The 19520-nt window shown below is 49.7% G+C and overlaps 1 protein-coding gene across 4 annotated transcripts in view; it reads right to left on the reverse strand.

The window, feature by feature from the left end:
* Nucleotides 1–19520, reverse strand: part of LIFR (LIF receptor subunit alpha) — a 636999-nt gene that overhangs the window by 447992 nt on the left and 169487 nt on the right. For 3 of the 4 annotated variants that reach the window (XM_085631117.1, XM_085631121.1, XM_085631118.1), the window contains exon 2: nucleotides 9204–9265. The gene's annotated coding sequence lies outside the window, so the exon portion shown is untranslated. The remainder of the gene's footprint in view (nucleotides 1–9203; nucleotides 9266–19520) is intronic. The other variant, XM_085631122.1, reaches the window with a different exon arrangement.

Raw genomic sequence — 19520 nt, forward strand, 5'->3', positions numbered from 1 at the left:
TAATTTTTTCCACACTTTGTGTGAAAGCACCATAGGTGCTTTCACTTTGTTGACCGCACCACTTTGTGTAGACGCTGTTCACTGTAACCTAAAAATGCGAGCAGCATCTAAAAAAAAATATATATAATAATAATAAGGGCGTGGCCACTATTACAGTGCCCTCGCATTTGCAAGAGTTTGAGCTCTTGCCATTAAAAATAACAATGCCTTTTATGTATGTGTTGCTTTTAAAAACACATAAATGAATGAATGAATGAATGAAAGGAGACTTGTGAACGCGCAACTTAGCCCGAAGGCATCAAGGCGCCTAACCAAAGACAATACAAAAAGTAGGGCAGATCATGTCTAAGCGTAGGCCTTGGCGAAAAGCCATGTCTTAAGAGCCTTCCTAAAAGCAAGCGCTGAGGGAAGAGATTTTATCTCTAAGGGCAAGTTGTTCCAGAGCCTTGGAGCAAGAGTAGAAAAGGCTCTACCTCCCCAGTTAGCCTTACGTATCCTGGGAACTTGGAGCAAGAACTTCTTGGACGACCGGAGAGTTCTAGAGGGTGTATAAGGGACCAACAGGTCCCTCACACCTCCGGACCGATTAGTGGCCAGGGCTCTATAAATCAAGGTCAGGGACTTGAAGGAAATCCTGGCCTCCATTGGGAGCCAGTGTAGAGTCCTTCTTGCCATGTGAGCTGAGGCCCGTTTGGGCAGGTCCAAAACCAGTCTAGCGGCGGCATTCTGGACCATTTGGAGACGGGTTACCAGACCCTTGTTAATGCCTAGATAAAGAGCATTACAGTAATCGAGTCTGGAACCAATCAATGCCAGGACTATGTGTTTCCTGGCCTGGAAGGACAGGTAGTGCCTGATCCTTCGTAAGATGTTTATAAGGCCCCAGCAGGTTGAGATGGTTCTCTTTACCTGCTGATCCATCCTCAAAAGGGGATCGATCAGGACACCCAAGTTTTTAGCCAGAGTGGTCGGTGAAGGGCACACCCCCATAGTGGAAGGCCACCAATCAGCCGACCAAAAATCCTCCTTTCCCCCGAACACCAGAATCTCTGTCTTTTCTCCATTGAGCTTCAATGAATTACAGACCATCCATTGAGCGACCGCCTTCATACAGTTTTTAAATTTAGAGGCGGCCAAGATAGCGGGTTGGGTAAAAGACAGCAGAATCTGTGTATCGTCGGCATAAGATATTACCTCCATCCCAAAAGATCTAATAAGCCTGGCAAGTGGGGTGACATAGATGTTGAAAAGGGTCGGACTTAATGCCGACCCCTGAGGAACCCCACAGTGCACAGGAAGGGATGGAGATAAAAACTCCCCCAGCTTTACTCTCTGTTCCCTCTGGTTCAGGAAGGATGCCAGCAAACTAAGAGCCGTTCCTTCCACCCCTATCTCTCTCAGCCTTGATGTTAGAACAGAGGGAGACAGGGTATCGAACGCAGCCGAAAGATCCAAAAGGATGAGGAGAGTGGTCAGTCCCTTGTCAACCCTGGTGCGGATGGTATCAAGCACGATGGTAAGGGCAGATTCGGTGCTGTGTTCTCTCCTAAATCCGTGCTGCGAGTGATCTAGCCTGTCATGGGTTTCCAGAAAGTCGACAAGATGCTTATTTAGATGAATTTCCAGCATCTTGGCGGGAGCTGGGAGCAACGAAATAGGGCGAAAGTTTTTAAGCACCCCCGGGTCCAGTGTGGATTTCTTTAAAAGAGGTTTGACCACCGCTTTCTTCCACTGTGGGGGAAAGGACCCTTCCTTCATTGCCCCGTTCATCACACCCAATAGGGGTGGGAGGAGACAGTCCTTGCACTGTTTAAGGAGTTTAAGAGGGCAGGGGTCTAAGGGGGACCCTGACCTAACCTTGGCCAAGAGAGCTTCCAGTTCCAGTAGGGAAAGGGAAGGAAAACTAGACAGACTCCCGTGGGACACCTCCTCAGATAAAGGCGACAGGGTGATGGAAGAAACTGTGGATATAGATAGGGCCGCCTTTTGTAGCTCCAGTGCTGAATGAATGTCTACAATCTTGGTGTTAAAGAATTGTGCAATATCATTACATAGCTGTTGAGAGCTAACCACAGGATCTGGCATCTTTAAAGAGATGAGCGTGTCCACGATTTTGAAGAGGTCTTTGGGTGAGGAAAGGGAAGCAGTGAGAGAGGTAAAATATTCCTGCTTGGTTCTAATTACCTCCTTCTTATAGGTCTTCAAAAGAATTTTATGTTTGTCCCTCTCGCACAAGGCTCCACTAGACCGCCAACGACGTTCCTGTCTCCGTAATCCCTGCCTGAGCAGTCTGAGTGATTCGGAGAACCATGGTGCCGAGGGGGTTCTTCTGGCAGAGTAACACAGGGTGGCCGGTGCAAGTTCATCCAAAGCTGATATAACACCCTTCTCCAGCCTCTCCACTGCCACAGCTACGTCCTCCCCAGGAGTGATCAACAGCCCTGTAAGTTTAGGGGCGAGAAGGTTATTAGTCAGGGTCTTTAAATTACGTCTCCGTTCAAATTTGCTAGGCTTGTTGCCCCTGTTACTTGACAAGAAGGTCGTTAAGACCAGGGGAATGGCATAATGGTCTGACCATGAGAGGGGCAGAGGTGATTCAGCGACCAACCGAGTGTCGTTGGAAAATACCCCGTCAAGCGTGTGGCCCGCCGAGTGGGTGGGTCCTCTGACTAACTGTGTCAGCCCACACCCAGAGAAGGTGTCCAAAAGAGATTGGGTTTCAGACGAGTCCGCCTTCTCCAAATGGAAGTTTACATCCCCCAAGACAGTGAAATGGTCACAGCCAAAGTGTGACTCTAAGATCTTAAGCATTTGACTACAAAAGTCAGTTTTAGTCCCGGGGGGTCTGTAAATGAGAAGGCCCTTAAACGGCACTCCGTAAGCATCGTTGATAGAGAATTGGAGAGCCTGAAAGGACTCCTGAAAATCGTCTAGCAGAATAATATGGCAGGACATATGGTCCCTATGTAGGATACCAATCCCTCCCCCCATCCGCCCAACTCTATCCAATCTCACTAAGTTATAGCCATCCGGGACAGCCTCCACTAGATCAGGACCTGAGGAATCCCTAGCCCAGGTTTCAGTTATAAAGACCCAGTCCGGGCCCCTAGATAATACGAAATCCTTAAAGGCTAAGTTATTTTTAATCAGGGACCTCGCATTAACAAGGAAGCCCGTGTTGCTCCTTACCTTAAAATCCAAATTAGGCCTAGGAAAAGCAACTGATGCGGTCGATCCATGGGAAGGGGATCCGAAGCAGAGGCAGGTGGGAGAGGTCAAAAATCCCTCAGGAACATACCCATGATGGCAAAGGAGTTTGGGCGGTTTTAAGGCAGTGAAATCCAACCTGGTATATGTAAGCCTCGGATCCTCCCGAACGATGTGATCACTCCTGGCGCCATCCAGCCCGTCCTTAGCGCGGACGGGCGCAGACGGGCTGGACTCTGGCGTGACTCCGGCGGGAGAACGGCGACCTCGCTGCGCGACCACGCTGCGCGTCAGCATGGCGAGGAAATATAGGGCACTAATCAGGGCCCACCTGTGAGCTGGAGCGCTGCAACGCGGGAAAAAACTCCCGAGCTCCCCTATCCAAGATGGCGCCTAAAGTCCAGTTACGGGCGCCTAACGCGCTGGGAATGACCCGCTAAGCAGCGGTGGGGGACCAATTTAAAGTGCAGGTAAGGGGGCAGGTTAAAAACGAGGAAGAATAAACAAAGAAAGCCTAAAGCAAATGGAAAACGGGTACTATTAAAATAATGGTCGAACACTACGCTTACTCATGAACAGCCTTGAAAGTATGTCCAACCTAAGAGGGCACCTTTTAAAGCCTTCCTCTATGATTGCCTCTAATCAGGGCCCACCTGTGAGCTGGAGCGCTGCAACGCGGGAAAAAACTCCCGAGCTCCCCTATCCAAGATGGCGCCTAAAGTCCAGTTACGGGCGCCTAACGCGCTGGGAATGACCCGCTAAGCAGCGGTGGGGGACCAATTTAAAGTGCAGGTAAGGGGGCAGGTTAAAAACGAGGAAGAATAAACAAAGAAAGCCTAAAGCAAATGGAAAACGGGTACTATTAAAATAATGGTCGAACACTACGCTTACTCATGAACAGCCTTGAAAGTATGTCCAACCTAAGAGGGCACCTTTTAAAGCCTTCCTCTATGATTGCCTCTAATCAGGGCCCACCTGTGAGCTGGAGCGCTGCAACGCGGGAAAAAACTCCCGAGCTCCCCTATCCAAGATGGCGCCTAAAGTCCAGTTACGGGCGCCTAACGCGCTGGGAATGACCCGCTAAGCAGCGGTGGGGGACCAATTTAAAGTGCAGGTAAGGGGGCAGGTTAAAAACGAGGAAGAATAAACAAAGAAAGCCTAAAGCAAATGGAAAACGGGTACTATTAAAATAATGGTCGAACACTACGCTTACTCATGAACAGCCTTAAATAAAAGGCATTGGCATTTACAATACCAATAGCTTAAAATCTCGCAAATACAGGACCTATTGCATTGAAAATGCTTGTTATACATCGCACGTCTGCCAGCTGCTTGGCCTCTTCTGTGCAGAAATATTGTCTGCAGTTTTGGATCTGCCCACAAAGACTTGATCGTGAGGCTGTCGGAGATAGACCATGCCCAATACTGTAAGAAAGTGTGTTGCATTTTGGGTTTCTCCTGCTGTTCCGGTCCACTAGGTTGGGGAGGTTGTCAGTGAGAGATACGGTCATATCCGTGTGAGGTCATGGTGTGTTAACGGTTCCCTCTGTGATGAGGATTGTGTGGTTCTGCGTAGTGAAGGAAGAGATCTGGTGACTCTGCACACCCAACCTAAGCTGAGTGAGTCAGTTATACCTTTAGGGCACTTTTACACCAGGGTGGTGGAAGATGTCTTACGGCCCTGGATGAGCTCTGGTAATGTTGTGAAGTAGGGGCTCAGACGGGCGGATGGAGACAGACATAACATAAAGGCAGACTGACAGTCAGGTAAGAAGGACCTTGTCTCTTAAACCAATGGGAGAATAACTCTGCTTAATGCTCCAAGTGAGGCTAAGCGGTTGGCCCTAAATGTCTCCCAGCTCTTATCTAACTGTAGGTACAAGTCACAGAGACATTTTTAGTAGGATGGCATGATTGGATTATTACTTTAAAATAGTATATTGCTTAAGTGAGTATTAAATAGATACAGGTCGCCTTTTACCATCAAGATGTCCCAGATTTCAATTATGTGATGATCACAGATCTGGGAGAAATGGAACAATTACAGGGGAGGGTAATGTGAGCCCCCACATGCAAGAGAAGGCATCAGCGCGATCGGTCTGACTAATGGGGAATCCGTGAATGATTGCTTGATCATGTGATTGCATGCTTGCTCCCTGTCATGTACCAATGTCCTGCCGCCATTGTTCATATATGTATGCCTTTGGGATTGTCAAGCCTTGTTTTCAATAATAAGAATTATAAAAAATAAAAAAAAATATGTGATGATCATCTGAACCTTAGTGAATTTTTTTTTGTTTTATCTAGTCAGTATGGACAAAGCGGACACCATTTCATGTTCTCAGGTTAACCACCAATTGTGTACATATTTACCCTTCAGATTAATAATATGCCGCTGTATCTCAAACGGATATCCAATGGATATCCTTAAAATGTAGAATGGCTCGGGGCCTTACGGTCTCACACAGATATCCTTAAGGCCCAACATTGCACCCCACTGATTTTCTAGCCCAGTCTGCAATTTGACAGCAGTGTGTTTGATTCGGGTTACATTCTCACCTACTTTTTAATCTTTTTTCTCTATGTTTCCTTCCTTCATAACTTTATTAGTGTAACTGCCACGTTCCTTTCCAAAGATTACAGATTGTGCTACAAGTGATCCAACCCCAATCTCTGTAAATCAGTCTTCCTAGATTTACTTTATAGTGGTCTTTGTCCCAAATCTGAATTCTATAGCATCTATAAACTTCTTTTTACATAAGCTCTATTTAGATTTGAGTCAACATGGTACAAATCAAATCATGCCAATTCTATTTTTATTTAATCTCTTTTACGTGCTAGACTCACTCTGGTAATCTTGACAGCTACTTAAAGAAAGCACCAGTGTCCATCCCCAGCATTTCTAAGTGATGAGTAGACATAGCAAAGGGTGCCTCCCTCAGGCAACTTCCCAGCTTGACTCATTCAAGCCTGGAAGGAATGCAGGCACAATCCTACTTTAGTACTGCATAGGAAAACATAGCATGCCTGTTACCATCTGCTACTCATCCCTTCCCCCTCTTCAAGACATTCACACTCACACACCTCAAACACCTAGGTAGGTGCATTTTAGTAGGCTACACTCAGAAATCCTACTCACATAAACACACTCCTCCATCACACATCTGTCCCAGCATCACCCTGCTTACTCATGCTCACCAATGCGAACATGGCCCCTGGGCACACATCATACATAACAGCCCTCCCACCACATAAGCTCCATAGCTCCATCACAGAAACATGTTTAAGGCCCGATCTTCCATGAACCTTGCATTCGCAAATCAGTTGACATTCATTCCATCATGCACAGAACAACTCTGCATCTCACAATCATGAAAGCCATCCCTTCACATTTCCTCTCCAATGTCTGATCTGTATTCTACAACTAACTTCTCTCACATAAATATCACCCACCTCTGTCATTCAACATCCCAGCAGTCCATTGGATTCTTCACTCCACACCCTTTCACAACAGAGCTAATAATATGGACCAAGTCATTTGCACTGTATTTTCTTTGACATACGTAGACTCTTTACCTATAGACTGGTCTGATCACGTCGTCATTCCCGCCTTCTGCACTATTCTCAAGCACCTGCCACAGTCCCACAGCCTTCTACAAGCACGAACTGAATGCAGACAAGAGACATATCCTTTAGGCAGAACAGAGGTGCTGCAGGTCAATGCCCGTTAAAGTAGTCAGAAATCTGAGAACAGCTCACAGCACCAAATAAAGAACATTATGTTGTCAAAGCTTGGCACTCATTCCAACCCTTACCAGTGAAAAATTGCCGTCCAACATCATAAGCTTCTTAAAGGCAAGATGGTTTCTTCCTCTCCTTAATCATCAACACTCTCTAACAAGGATCCCTTACACCACTCCTAAGCATTGTAAAATCATATCAATATCACGGCATTCACCTATACTCACCAGAAACTGACCAAATCTTTTCACTCTTCAAAAATACTTTTAATTGAGCGTGATGAAATAATAAACTACTGTTCAAGCCCTGGTATTCTCACATCTGGATGGTGACCATGCCAGAATCCACACTGGCACACCTTAAAGGCATCCTATAATGCTGCAGCATTTCTCATCCAGGGCCTGAAGTCTCATGATCACATCATCCGATCCTGCTGGAACTCCATTGGCTTCCCTTGCCAGCCAGCACCATCTTCAAAAGTAGCTGCATCATTTACAAAGCACCAGCGCCCCCGCTTATCCTGCAGGCAAGATCACCACCTCTGGTGGATTTCCACGTAGATAAACCCAGGACACCATCAGACTGCTGATTCAGCAATGCAAAAAAGAAAAAACAAGAGAGCAGGCCTTTCCTATCAATGCATCCAGGATCTGGAATAACATCCCCTATGCTGAAGAGTTGAAGACCCACCTCGTTGAAGAACATTACATCACAATGCATTAACCGTTTGGCTATGATCGCTTTATAGAAATACCATATATACATGCATAATGTAAATGGAGGGAGAAAGATCTGTTCTAACAATGGTTGCTCAAATAAGAGATACTGGCAGTAACATTAAACTTAGAGCAAGGGAAAAAATAGATTGCCAAATGTATTTAGTAGCCATTTTGAAAGAAATACTGTAATGAGTACATAATTCTAGAGTGGGGCATTGGTAAAATAGGCAGTGGAGTAGCTAGCCGTTGTGCCGCCCATGGCTGTCCCTGCTCTTGCCGCCTGACGGCCACAGGTAAGAACACTGGCCGCTGCCTCCAATACTCGTGCCGCCTGTGGCAGACCACCCCTCTAATTCCCCACTACACCCCTAAAAATAAGATATATTTTGGCACACACTACACTCCATTTGATTAAAAGAAAAACAAGTAGAATTACAGCTCTATTCATCAAAGTTTCCTTTGGTAGGATCTTTATATGTAAATTAGCTTTCTGTAAAGCACTGAAAAAAATCAGGCGTACCCTGATCCAAAATCATTTTTATAAATATTACGCTTCCTTTTGGCTAACCCATTAAGACAGAACCTTCCTCCCTCCTCATTAGCTACACGTTCATTAAAATATTGGCATCAAGATATTGAATATTGTCTTCCATTTCTGGCAAATTATGGCATCTTTGTGTGGGAGAACAAATGATTTGTTGCGTAATGGGTATGGAGATACACCACGCATATATCTACTCAGAAAAACAGACATTATTTGGAACCCCTTTCCCTGTTTCATCTCAACCAAACTCTTTAGGCAGGAGACAGTATATCAAATAGATCACCAGCATTTTGTCCCATTACCTTTTGCTCCAGGGCAATTGTGCCAGTACAGGTCATTGATGTGGTATCAATAATGGAGAGCTGATCAAAACCCTTGGAAGACATGAACACCCACACGTCCAGCTAGCTCTGCCGCAGCTGGAGATCTTAATGGGAAACATTGTGTATTTATGTATCAGTTTCATATGGCACAAACCGGACCTAAAATGTTGGCATAGCATTTTACATACGTTACAAAAAAAAGTTGGGTACAGAACAACATAATGACATCAACATAAACCACTAATAAACATTGGCAAACAGTGCCATTGACAAAGCATACGCAAGTAAGGAAGAGCGGGTCACAATGGTGCAACGGTTTCTGGAAAAAGACCGCTGTCCTAGTCACCTTACCCCTATGTATACATTTAAAGACGTCCCTCAAGAACCTCTGGATTATCCTTTGTACGAGTGGAGAATAAACATCATTCAAAGAAGCACTCTGCTCTGACTCTGTCATGCCACACCACTTACTGAATCGACCTTGAGGCAATGTTTGAAAAACACCGATTTAAAAATAATCTGTCAAGTGCTGTAATCTCCTCAGTCACACCAGGCAAGTCACACGACCTTCTTGCTGTCGTGGGGAAACAGTTCAGGCTTCGATTGGATCAAACGTGAATCAGCGCATTCACGTCTGTTTTTGGGACAGACATGTCTGGAGCTCCTTACCTGCCTACAGATGCGCGCTCTGTGTCCTGGCAGCATGCCGGATCATTTCTCCTCCAGAACTGCTGTAAAGGAAACGCACACATTAATAAAAGCTATTCCAGTGCAGATGTTTGTACTCGACCAGTTTATTAGTCATGTTATTCTTCTCTAGCAGATCTCTTGTGCTCAAGAAAAATGGGAAAATTCGTAGAACTATCAAATAATAAAAATAATCACGGTGTTGTTTTAAGGTGTGCATTCCTTACAATCAAGATTGGTGCTGCGTTATGAATAACATTTAACTGCGACATGCCAAACCATGCTATTTCAGATGATTTAAAATTACAAACCTTGGGGGGGATAAGAGGTGTGAAGAAGTTCACTCAATAACAAAACATCTGCTGCACAGACTCTTTATTAAAAATACATGTCCATACACGTCCTAAATCTCAGGACCCATTGGTTTTGTGCTTTCGGGATCTATGTTTGCCATGAAATATTATCACTGTGTCGTACAAAAATTCCCATTCCAGCAATCTGCAAATTACGCAAAACAACACCTGGGAGTATCTGTTGTAATGAAATTCCACTTCCAAAATACTACCAACGACTTATTAGGGAGGGGATGGCACGAACTATCTGATATTCAACCTTGCCAGCAGACGCAACACCATCCAAGAAACCGGTATCGCCAATTCCATAACCTGGTAAGATGCCTCCATGCCTCTATAAACACTCTAATCTTACCTCATATAGTCCATGTGTATTAAACATCTAAGGACTCGCTGGACTTTCCAAAGAAATAGAAGATACTGTTATTAGCTTCAACTACTGATTTACTCCAACAGTGATCTTTATTTATAAGCTCCTTTCCCGTTTTTGCAAAGGGCTGAGAAAATACCTTCTCTGTTACTTTATTGAGCATTTGGTTGATTGCGTCAATATGAGCCCTGCGAGACTATCCCGGGGCACCCGTCTGAGTCACGTCTGTCCTGCTGCTCTCTGACCAGGACATTCCATTTCTCAGGTCTAGATCATGTCAGATAAATGATGCTGCCGTGTTCAATGATGAAGCTGGCATTCCGGTCTGATGCAGCTAACCCTCCAACGGGGAAGGGATGGTAGGGAGGAAGCGGTCAGGCTAACTAGCCATCTTAGAGGCCAGTCTGAAAGGCCTTGCCTAAACTCTTGTGTTTTAAGTGAAAGCCTGGATCAGATCCGACACTAATCCTGTAAGAACAATTTGAGGTTTCCCTCAATATATACCGTATCAAGTAGATGTTGAACATTAATCTAACAGCACTCCCAAAGTTGAAATGGAAATGCAGAAAACCTATGCTAAAAACGTTCAATTTAAGAAAGTACAACACACCTGTATCCACAAACATGACCACAGGTAATACAAAAGATATCCAAATAAGACAGTATGAGTAATTAAAATGCTAAAGAAATGATAATTTGGGTAATATTTTATAATATTAACCAAGGCAAGATTTCTATAAAAGTTTGCAATTATTCTAAATGTATCGATGTAGTTTCATACAAATTTTCTCTGAAGCTAAATGAAGTCCAAATATGTTTTGTAAGCACTTACAAAAAAGTGGCATGTAGTTTGAGATGAGTAATGTGTGGGTCTGGAAACATACCCACTAAGGATTACCCATACTTTGCTGTAAAACAGACGTAATAGAGTCCTTGGAATGCAGTAATTTAAAGAAGGTGACAGGTATGGAAATGTATATAATGAGCAAATGTACGTACACCTGCTTACCGAAATATTGTCTCGGTTTCTTTTAACAAATTTTGAGGAAAAGTAAACTGTTGTTGTGGCATCATCAGGAGTGCAATATCTCCATATAATTTCTACGCCCCCTGTTTTTATTGTTTTGGCATCACATGAATGATGCAACCTCAACTGCTACTTTGCCTCCCTTCGCTGCATTTTAAGAGTCCAGAGTGTGCATTGACACAACTTTGTTAAGGGCTGCTCACAAGCACCTCAGGCACCCTGCCGTGCAGGTTTTAAATTGTATTTAATTTCGCTCCACCTTTTATATTCAAATTATTTTCAGGACTTCGTCACACAACACTTCATAGTTGCTTTAACTTCCTGTTTAGATCTCAATTATTGGCCAAACCTATTCTTTTGAATATAGCATATGGTGGGCTTTGGGTCAGCCCTTACTCATGGTTGGATGGTTTGGTTGGCTGTCTCAGTTATCCCACCCTAATCATGTGGTTGTCCCACACAGGAGCATTTTGGTCTCACAGTGTTAAAAATGGTTGACTTGTATCATTCCACTAATGGTGCTGCTAATGTCATTCGGGAAACTACTTTTTCTTGTATTTGTTTTTCTTTTCAGCACACCGTGGGAGGGCATACGTTTTCTTGCTCTTTCACCTGCGTGCTGCTTCCCACATCTCTTCCGCACACTAACCCTGCAGTCTCCATCTTGCCTCTCTCCACTTTTCTGTTGCTCCTGCTACCCCTTCTCATAATTTCATTTTATGTTTTTTTGGCTCACCCCACTCCTGTTTTTCTCCTCCGTGTTCCTACCCACTTGGCACCACTCCCCTGTACTCTTCTCAAACCTGACGTTAACAAAATAAAACCATTTCTCTGTTTTTCTTCGATCATATACTTGATTTTTCAATAATAAGGTCTGAGAAGTAAAACTCCAGTCTTGTCTGAAGTAGCACTTTCAATAATCTGCCTAGTTTAGAGACTGTCCCTGCAGTTGGTCTTCTTTTCCTTTCTCATGCTTCCTCAAGGTGCAATGTGATAGGTTTATTTTGGGCGTCATTTTTTGTATCTTTTTTCCCCCATCATTTTTGTGGCTGTTATTTGATGTTTAAGGAAATATCCGCCAAACAGAGAATGCATTTATTTAAGACTAAGTACCTGTTTGAGGAAGATTTAAACCTTTATCTGTAAGCGCGTCATCTGTATATGAAGTTAAATATTAAGTCACAAATTCCAGTTAACAAAAGTATTTAAAAAACATTGGCTAAGAAAATAGGTTTCGCAACTGAGACCTACTGGCTTTGCAAATGTTTACTTGGTTTATTACTGCACGATAAACAATCACTTCATTTGTTTTGATTTTATTGATTTCTCGCCCCTGCATTCCATCTACTTAGTTGTGAGTTCCAGTAAGTTGCTGTTTTGGAATCTTGTGCTGGCTTTTCTTTTTAATTTATGCATTTGTCTTTGCAATGCCTTAAACATTGTGTCCTCTAAATATTTCTGCCTCTGCTGCCCCTCCCCCTACAACTGGGGATTAGAAGTCCTGAGTGCAGGTCCACATATTTGGGCCAAATGTTGCTGGCACATCAGTTCGGTACACTGCTCTGGATGTTTTTTACCTACTTTTTTCCATCCCTTTATGTTGCACATATTTAGGGACCTTGACTGTAAGACAGTCAGAGTTGGCAGCTTTCATTTTTATGCTGATTTTGTGTTTACTTTTTTCATGTGTTTTATTCCGTTGTTTTATTTTCTCTCCATGTTTTTATCCAGGTCTGACACTTATTAGGCTTTTTTTAGGCCATCCCCAGCAGTGCGCGGACACTGGCTGTGCTTATTTTTCTTGAAGTTTTTAAAAATGATTTCTAAGATCTGTGAACGGTAATGGCCCATTCTTTCATCTGTGGCAGTCTTTTGAGATGCCTCAAAGTGCATCTGTGTAGCAGGAGAGCCCATGATAAGCACAGTAGGTGTGTGTGTGTGGCACTACTGATTGGGTGGCAATCCCAAATCCTTACTATGGCCGCCACGCTTCCGTCGGCGCTTCGGAGCTGCTTGGTAGGATTATACTTTCTGTTGATGCTCAGTGGTGTCTAATACACCTGACCAGCTGTGGCTCTTCTTCGTAGACACCTGCTTGACATTTTCTGGCTGGATATTGCCCTGCGCGCTTCACCTAAACATCAACCCGATGGTTCTTCGCACTAGTTAAATAATACAAAATCAGAAATTACTTGTTGCAAGCTGTACATGATGCTTTAAGACTCCTTGGGCTTTGTCATTACCTTTACTGTCAATTTCATCTATAAAATCACTTGCGGGGCGTGGCCAAGATGGCGGAGTGAGCGGTCGCACTCTCCGTGAGCTCCTGAATCCCCAGGCCCTTGGACCGAGGATTTTAGCAGTATCTCCCCCATATCTGCTGGGAGATCGTGGGGAAAGAAGGGGACTACCAGCGACCCGGCGGTGGGACTCAGCGAGACCCCGAAAGATATCGCAGGAGGCCGCGGAAGGCAAGCGCGGGACGGAGCAGCAGGGAGGGGCCGAGAGCCAGAGCCTGCCGACGCGGACCACGGTGCGGAGCCCAAGCATCCCCTGACCCGGCGAGAACCTACCCCGATTGACGGAGAAACCGGGAACGGGACTGCCAGAAGACCCTCACGGGGAGAGGTCGACTGAAGACGGCGGGAGGCGGAGCCGAGGCCGGGGCCGGGGCCCGGAGCCACTACACGGCGCGGAGCCGGGGGCGCGGCCTACAGGCGGACAACGAGGTGGAGAGCGACAGCGGAGCCCCGCATCGGAGGCCCCGGTGCGGAGGTACTCTGGCGAGATAGCCTGGGCGGCAGCCGGTCCTGGGCTCCGCGGGGGACACGACGGATGGCCCCGCTAGCCGCATGACGTCAGAGGAAGAGCGGCAGAGCGGTACAGGGCCCAGTGAGGAGTGCGGAGGAGCGTGGGGGCGAGCGCGGCAGGAGAAGAGGTCGAGGTGCACCCGGCGGCCTGGCCAAGGGCCCAGCACGCATCTGCCTGGGGGAGTCGCCCCTTTATTGCTTAGAGACGGACAGTTCGCCTGGCGGAGCAGCCGGTGAGCCCCGGAGGACTGCAACAGCGGAACCTGGGAGGACACGTGGCATCTTGCGAGGAACGGCCAGGGGCCTGCGGAGGGCGCCACCTGGTCGGGGGCCGGGTGGTGGACACTAGTGTATCCGGCGAGACTCAGAGTGGACGGTTTCCCCCCCCCCTGGCCGGCGCTGTTCCCTGGGAAGGGCTGCAGAGAGAGAAAGTAGGCCCCGCGGACTCGCGCTGCCACCCAGGGGTGAGAGGCAGCAGCACCGGGACTGAAGGCCCGAGAGAGGAGCAGGCTGAGGAGACCCTCCTGCGGTGTGTCACGTCAACGGGCCCGAGAGGTGAGGTGTGGGCTCGGCGGGGCCCTGGCGGTGGTGGGCGGGTGCCGCCTGACCAACCGACGCAGCAGGAGGACGGGAGACCGAATAAGCGTGGAGCGAGCCCCGTGGCCTAGCGACGCCGGCGGGTGGAGCACCCGAGACACGGGAGGAGCCGGCCGCCCCCTACCAATGGCGGGCAGCAGAAGCAGCAAGAAGGGAGACCGCACTCTCCCGGAGATGCTCAGTAGGAACCACCAGAGGGTGGATAAGGGGCAACCGTCGCCGGGCTCCTCCGGGGGTGCGCAGGAGACGGACGAGAGAGAGCCGCCGGTGACTAGAGCCTTCATGGAGTCACTCTTCAGCTCCCTTAGGGATGACTTTCAAACGCTGAAACAGGAGGTCGCTGGGGAGATGCGAGAGGTGCGCAGAGAGGTGCGCAGAGAGGTAGACGGCCTGGGAGAGCGGGTGGCTTCCGTGGAAGGTGCTGGTCAGAGGAGGGACGAGGACATTGAGCAGTTGCAGCAGGAGGTGCTGCGCCTCCGAGACCAGCAGCTCAACCTGCAAGCCCATAATGAGGACCTCGAAAACAGATCCCGGCGGAACAACATTCGGGTCCGGGGAGTTCCGAGCGCGGACGAGGGGTCTGATGTGACCAGCTACCTACAGAACCTGTTCAGGGAGATCTTGGGAGAGGCGACGGACTTCCCCATCCGGATTGACAGAGCGCATAGGGTGGGCCCACCGAGACGCACGTCGGCACCACCGCCGGATATTCTGGCCTTTCTACCGGACTTTCCACTCAAGGAGCGAATCTTGGCTGAGGCAAGCAAGAAGCCATCCCTGACCTTTCGAGGACACCCAGTAGCTTTGTATCAGGACTTATCTGCCATAACGCTTCAGAAACGCAAAGCCTTCCGGATTGCCACAGACTTTCTGAGGGAGCACAGCACGCCCTACGCCTGGGGGCACCCCTTCCGACTCATCTTTCGGTGGAATGGCACTTTGCACCAACTACGCTCCCTGCCGGAGACCTGCGGGGTATTGGGCATTCCTGAGACGGAGGAAGATACGGCTACGCCGCACCGGAGGCGCGTTACCAGAGACGGCTGGCAGCGGGTGACGGGGCGGAACTCTTCTGGCCGCACCGAGAGGCCGGACTCACCCACCATCAGGGCTGGCATGGCCGGCGCGGTGCTCGAGGTGGCCAGAGACACTGCCGCTGGTGACGTCGCATTGACGGCGTAAGAACCCTCCGGGGGGAGATCATCACAGCTTACTTCACTTTGCAGGTTTGGGGGCTCTGGGGGGGGAGGGGGTAGCGGGGAGGAGACGGTGGCTGGACGTCCACTTAAGTTACTCACCACAGACTAGTCCCTCGTGGGACTCGGCTGGGACTATGGTTCATTGGGGTTGGAGGACGGGGGAGGGAGGGGGGGGGGAGGGAGGGAGGGAAGGGTGGGGGTTGGGGTTGTTCGACTGTTGTCCAAGGGGTTGCTTGTTGGGGTTCGGGGGGGGTTCGTTTAGGTTGTGGGGTTGAGGGAGGGGAAGGGAGTGGTTGGGGGGTTGAGTGGGAGTGTGGGGGGGTGCTCGGGAGGGGAGGGGTGGGGGGGTGCTCGGGAGGGGAGGGGGGAACGTCCAGTGCACCACAGGGATTACGGCTGCCTTGGCGGTGCTCTTGAGACGGACTCCGCGCCTGCGGAGGCTTTGCGCTACTTCACCTATCCTTCCCTATGCCGCCTACCACTCTTAAGCTCGTGACACTTAATGTTCGGGGCCTCAACAACCCGGTTAAGCGGCGCGCTGTGTTATCCCTACTAGAAAGCACCCGAGCAGACATCTGCCTCCTCCAGGAGACTCACTTGTTGCCTCGGGACTGCCACAGGCTCCGATCCCACAAATTCCCGACTCAACTCTTCTCTTCTGGCAATGCTAAGACGGCGGGGTGGCGATTTTGGTGGCCAGGCAGTTCAGGGGAGAGATCTTGCACAAACAATCCGAACAGAAAGGGAGACTGTTAGCCTATAGGTTTAGGGTGGGGGGTATCCACTTCACAGTGGGATGTGTATATAGCCCAAACGAACAACAAGAACGCTTCTTACGCGCAGCTTTGGAAGATGTCACTGCCTCACAGGACAGGCACATTATCCTCGGGGGTGACCTCAATATGGTCTTTGACTCGGCCCTAGACAGATCCGCGCTTCGCTCTCCGCAGGCGGGGGAATTCTCGGCCGGGTGTAAGACACAGCTAGCGGAGCTGGACCTCGACGACCTCTGGCGCCGCATGCATCCTACTGATAGAGACTATTCATACTACTCCCACGCACATAAGACCTACGCGCGCCTGGATCACTTTTTGGTCACCGCGCCGGTATGTGCGATAGCTACCGCGACAGAGATGGGGGTGGTCTCCCTGTCTGATCACGCAACGGTCACCGCCGAGCTTCGACTGCCGCCGATCTCGGGTCCGCCGCGGGTTTGGCGCCTGCGGGACACATTGCTGCATAGGAAGGCAGTAGTCACGCAAGTGACGCATGCCATTCAGGACTACCTGTCCCATAATGCGGATTCCACCACTTCGCAAGCGACACAGTGGGCGGCCATGAAGGCGGTGATACGGGGGGGAGTTTATAGCTCTTTCCTCAGCCGACAACAAGGAGCGGCGGCACAAGAGGGAGGAGCTCACCCAGCGGGTCCGCGAACTGGAACAGGTGCACCGCAGGACAGGGGCTCCCCGGGTATGGCGGCAGCTAAAGGAGGCCAGAAAGCTCTTGGCGGCCCTGGACTTGGACCGCGCGGAGTACGCGGCTTTGCGCTTACGCCATGCCTACTACACGGGAGGGGATAGATGTGGCCGGCTGCTGGCGAACAGGCTTAGAGCGGCTCGACAACAACAGTTAGTGAAGGAGGTCTCCGACTCCACGGGGTCGATGGTTACGGAGGACACCCATATAGCTGAGGCTTTCCGGGGATTTTATGCGGACCTCTATACGGGGGACCCCCCGGATGCATCGGCGACGGCGGCCTATTTGGACTCGACTGCCCTCCCCTCCTTGACGCCTTTGCAGGCGGAGCACCTGGACAGGGATATACGAGTTGAGGAAGTGATCTCCGCCATCGCCCGACTTAAACACGGGAAGGCCCCGGGGCCGGATGGCTACACATCCCTTTTCTACAAAACGTTCTGTGTGACGCTGGCCCCGCTTCTCAAGCGCCTCTTCAACTCCTTCACTGCTCCCGGGGCCATCCCACCGGACCTGCTGCAAGCCTCTATCACGGTCATCCCCAAACCGGGGAAGGACCGGACGCAATGTAGTTCCTACAGGCCGATCTCACTTTTGAACGTGGATCTTAAGCTGTACACCGGGATCCTAGCGGCCCGGTTGGCTCCCCACCTACCGTGCCTTATAGACCCAGACCAGGCGGGCTTTGTCCCGGGACGGCAGACGGTAGACAACACCAAGCGGATAGTTCACCTCTTAGAAAAAGCATCACGGATTCCAGGGGAGAGAATGATGCTTTCGGTGGACGCGGAAAAGGCGTTTGACCGCGTCCACTGGCCTTTTTTGGAGCAGGTCCTGCGGAAGGTGGGGATAGGGGACAGATTCCGATCATGGATTTTCAATTGCTACAAATCTCCGACGGCAGCGGTACGGGTGAATGGCTACAGCTCCAGAAGTTTTGCCATCGAGAGGGGCACGAGGCAGGGTTGCCCGCTGTCGCCCTTGCTCTTCGCCCTGTACATGGAGCCTTTCGCCCAACGGGTGCGTCACAACCCAGCAGTGAGGGGGGTGCGGTTCGGAGGCTTCACTCATGCCATTAGCCTGTACGCGGATGACGTCATACTGTCGCTGGATGATCCGCTCACTGCCCTTCCGGCGTGTATCGAGGAGTTGGACTCCTTGCCGCGGTTTCGGGATTCAAAATGAACGTGGGGAAGTCAGTGGCGTTGGACGTGTCGCTCAAGCCAGCTAATAGGACTTCGTTGCAGGACCTCTTCCCGATACTCTGGTCGAAAGAGTTGGTGCCTTATCTCGGGATTCAGCTGGCTCCCACCTTGCCGGCTATGGTGGCGGCTAATTATGCCGCTTTGGGCAGGAAGATTCGAGAGGAGATAGGCCGGTGGGATCGCAGCGCTTTGTCATGGCTGGGCAGAATAGCTGCCATCAAAATGACTGTTTTGCCCCAGATTTTGTATTTGTTTAGGGCGTTACCATTGCAGCCACCTACGGGCTGGATCCAGCAGACGCAGTCGGACCTGGCGCGTTTCATATGGCGGGGCAAGAAGCCCAGGATGAAAAGGGCGCTCTCTATGCTCACGCCGGAGGCCGGGGGGCTGGGGATCCCGGACCTCCGCAGGTACTTTCAGGCAGTGCAGTTACGTTACTTGGTGGAGTGGAGTAGGTGGGAATCCGACAAGCACTGGCTTTTTCAGGATCAAGCGGTGGCGGGCAGGCCCTTGCAAGAGGTGCCGTTCCTTCGATGGGCTCACCGCCCGGCGAATCTATATGCCTCCTTCGTCACGCGAGTACCCCTACGGGTCTGGGATGCTACCAACGCTGTGCACGGCCTGACAACATTCCCTTCACCTCTCACACCCTTGCTGGATAATCCGGACTTCACCCCGGGACTGGAGAAGGGGGCCTTCGCTCTTTGGCGGGAGGCGGGGTGTCGGGCCCTATGTCATATGTATGACCCGGAAGGGGTTATCCCCTTCGTGCGCTTCAGACAGGAGTATGCGCTCCCGGAGACCGAGAGGTTGCACTACCTACAGGCTCGCCACTGGGCGCTGCATCCACAGGTGCGAGAGACGGCTGATAGGAGACTTCTCCCGTATGAGCGATGGCTTTTGACTCGCACGTCCGACGCGAAGCTGATCACCGATCTCTACAAGCTGTTACAAACACCCTCCTCCCACTTCTATAATCCGGGACGGGAGCGCTGGGAGAGGGAACTGGGCAGGTCGCTGAGCCATAGGAAATGGGAGCAGGTGGCATATAGGGCCAGGCACTCGGCGTACCATATGGGACTCACTGACACGTTCACCAAAGTCTCGACGTACTGGTACTACACCCCGGAGCGCATACACTACATGGATCATAGCAAGGATTCTAACTGCTGGAGGGGATGCGGGCGGGTGGGCACGCTGCTACACATCCTGTGGGGCTGTCCGCTCCTCGACTCTTATTGGAAGGAGGTGATTGACGA

The sequence above is a fragment of the Triturus cristatus genome, chromosome 2_1 (genome assembly GCF_964204655.1).
Source record: "Triturus cristatus chromosome 2_1, aTriCri1.1, whole genome shotgun sequence".
NCBI lineage: Eukaryota > Metazoa > Chordata > Amphibia > Caudata > Salamandridae > Triturus > Triturus cristatus.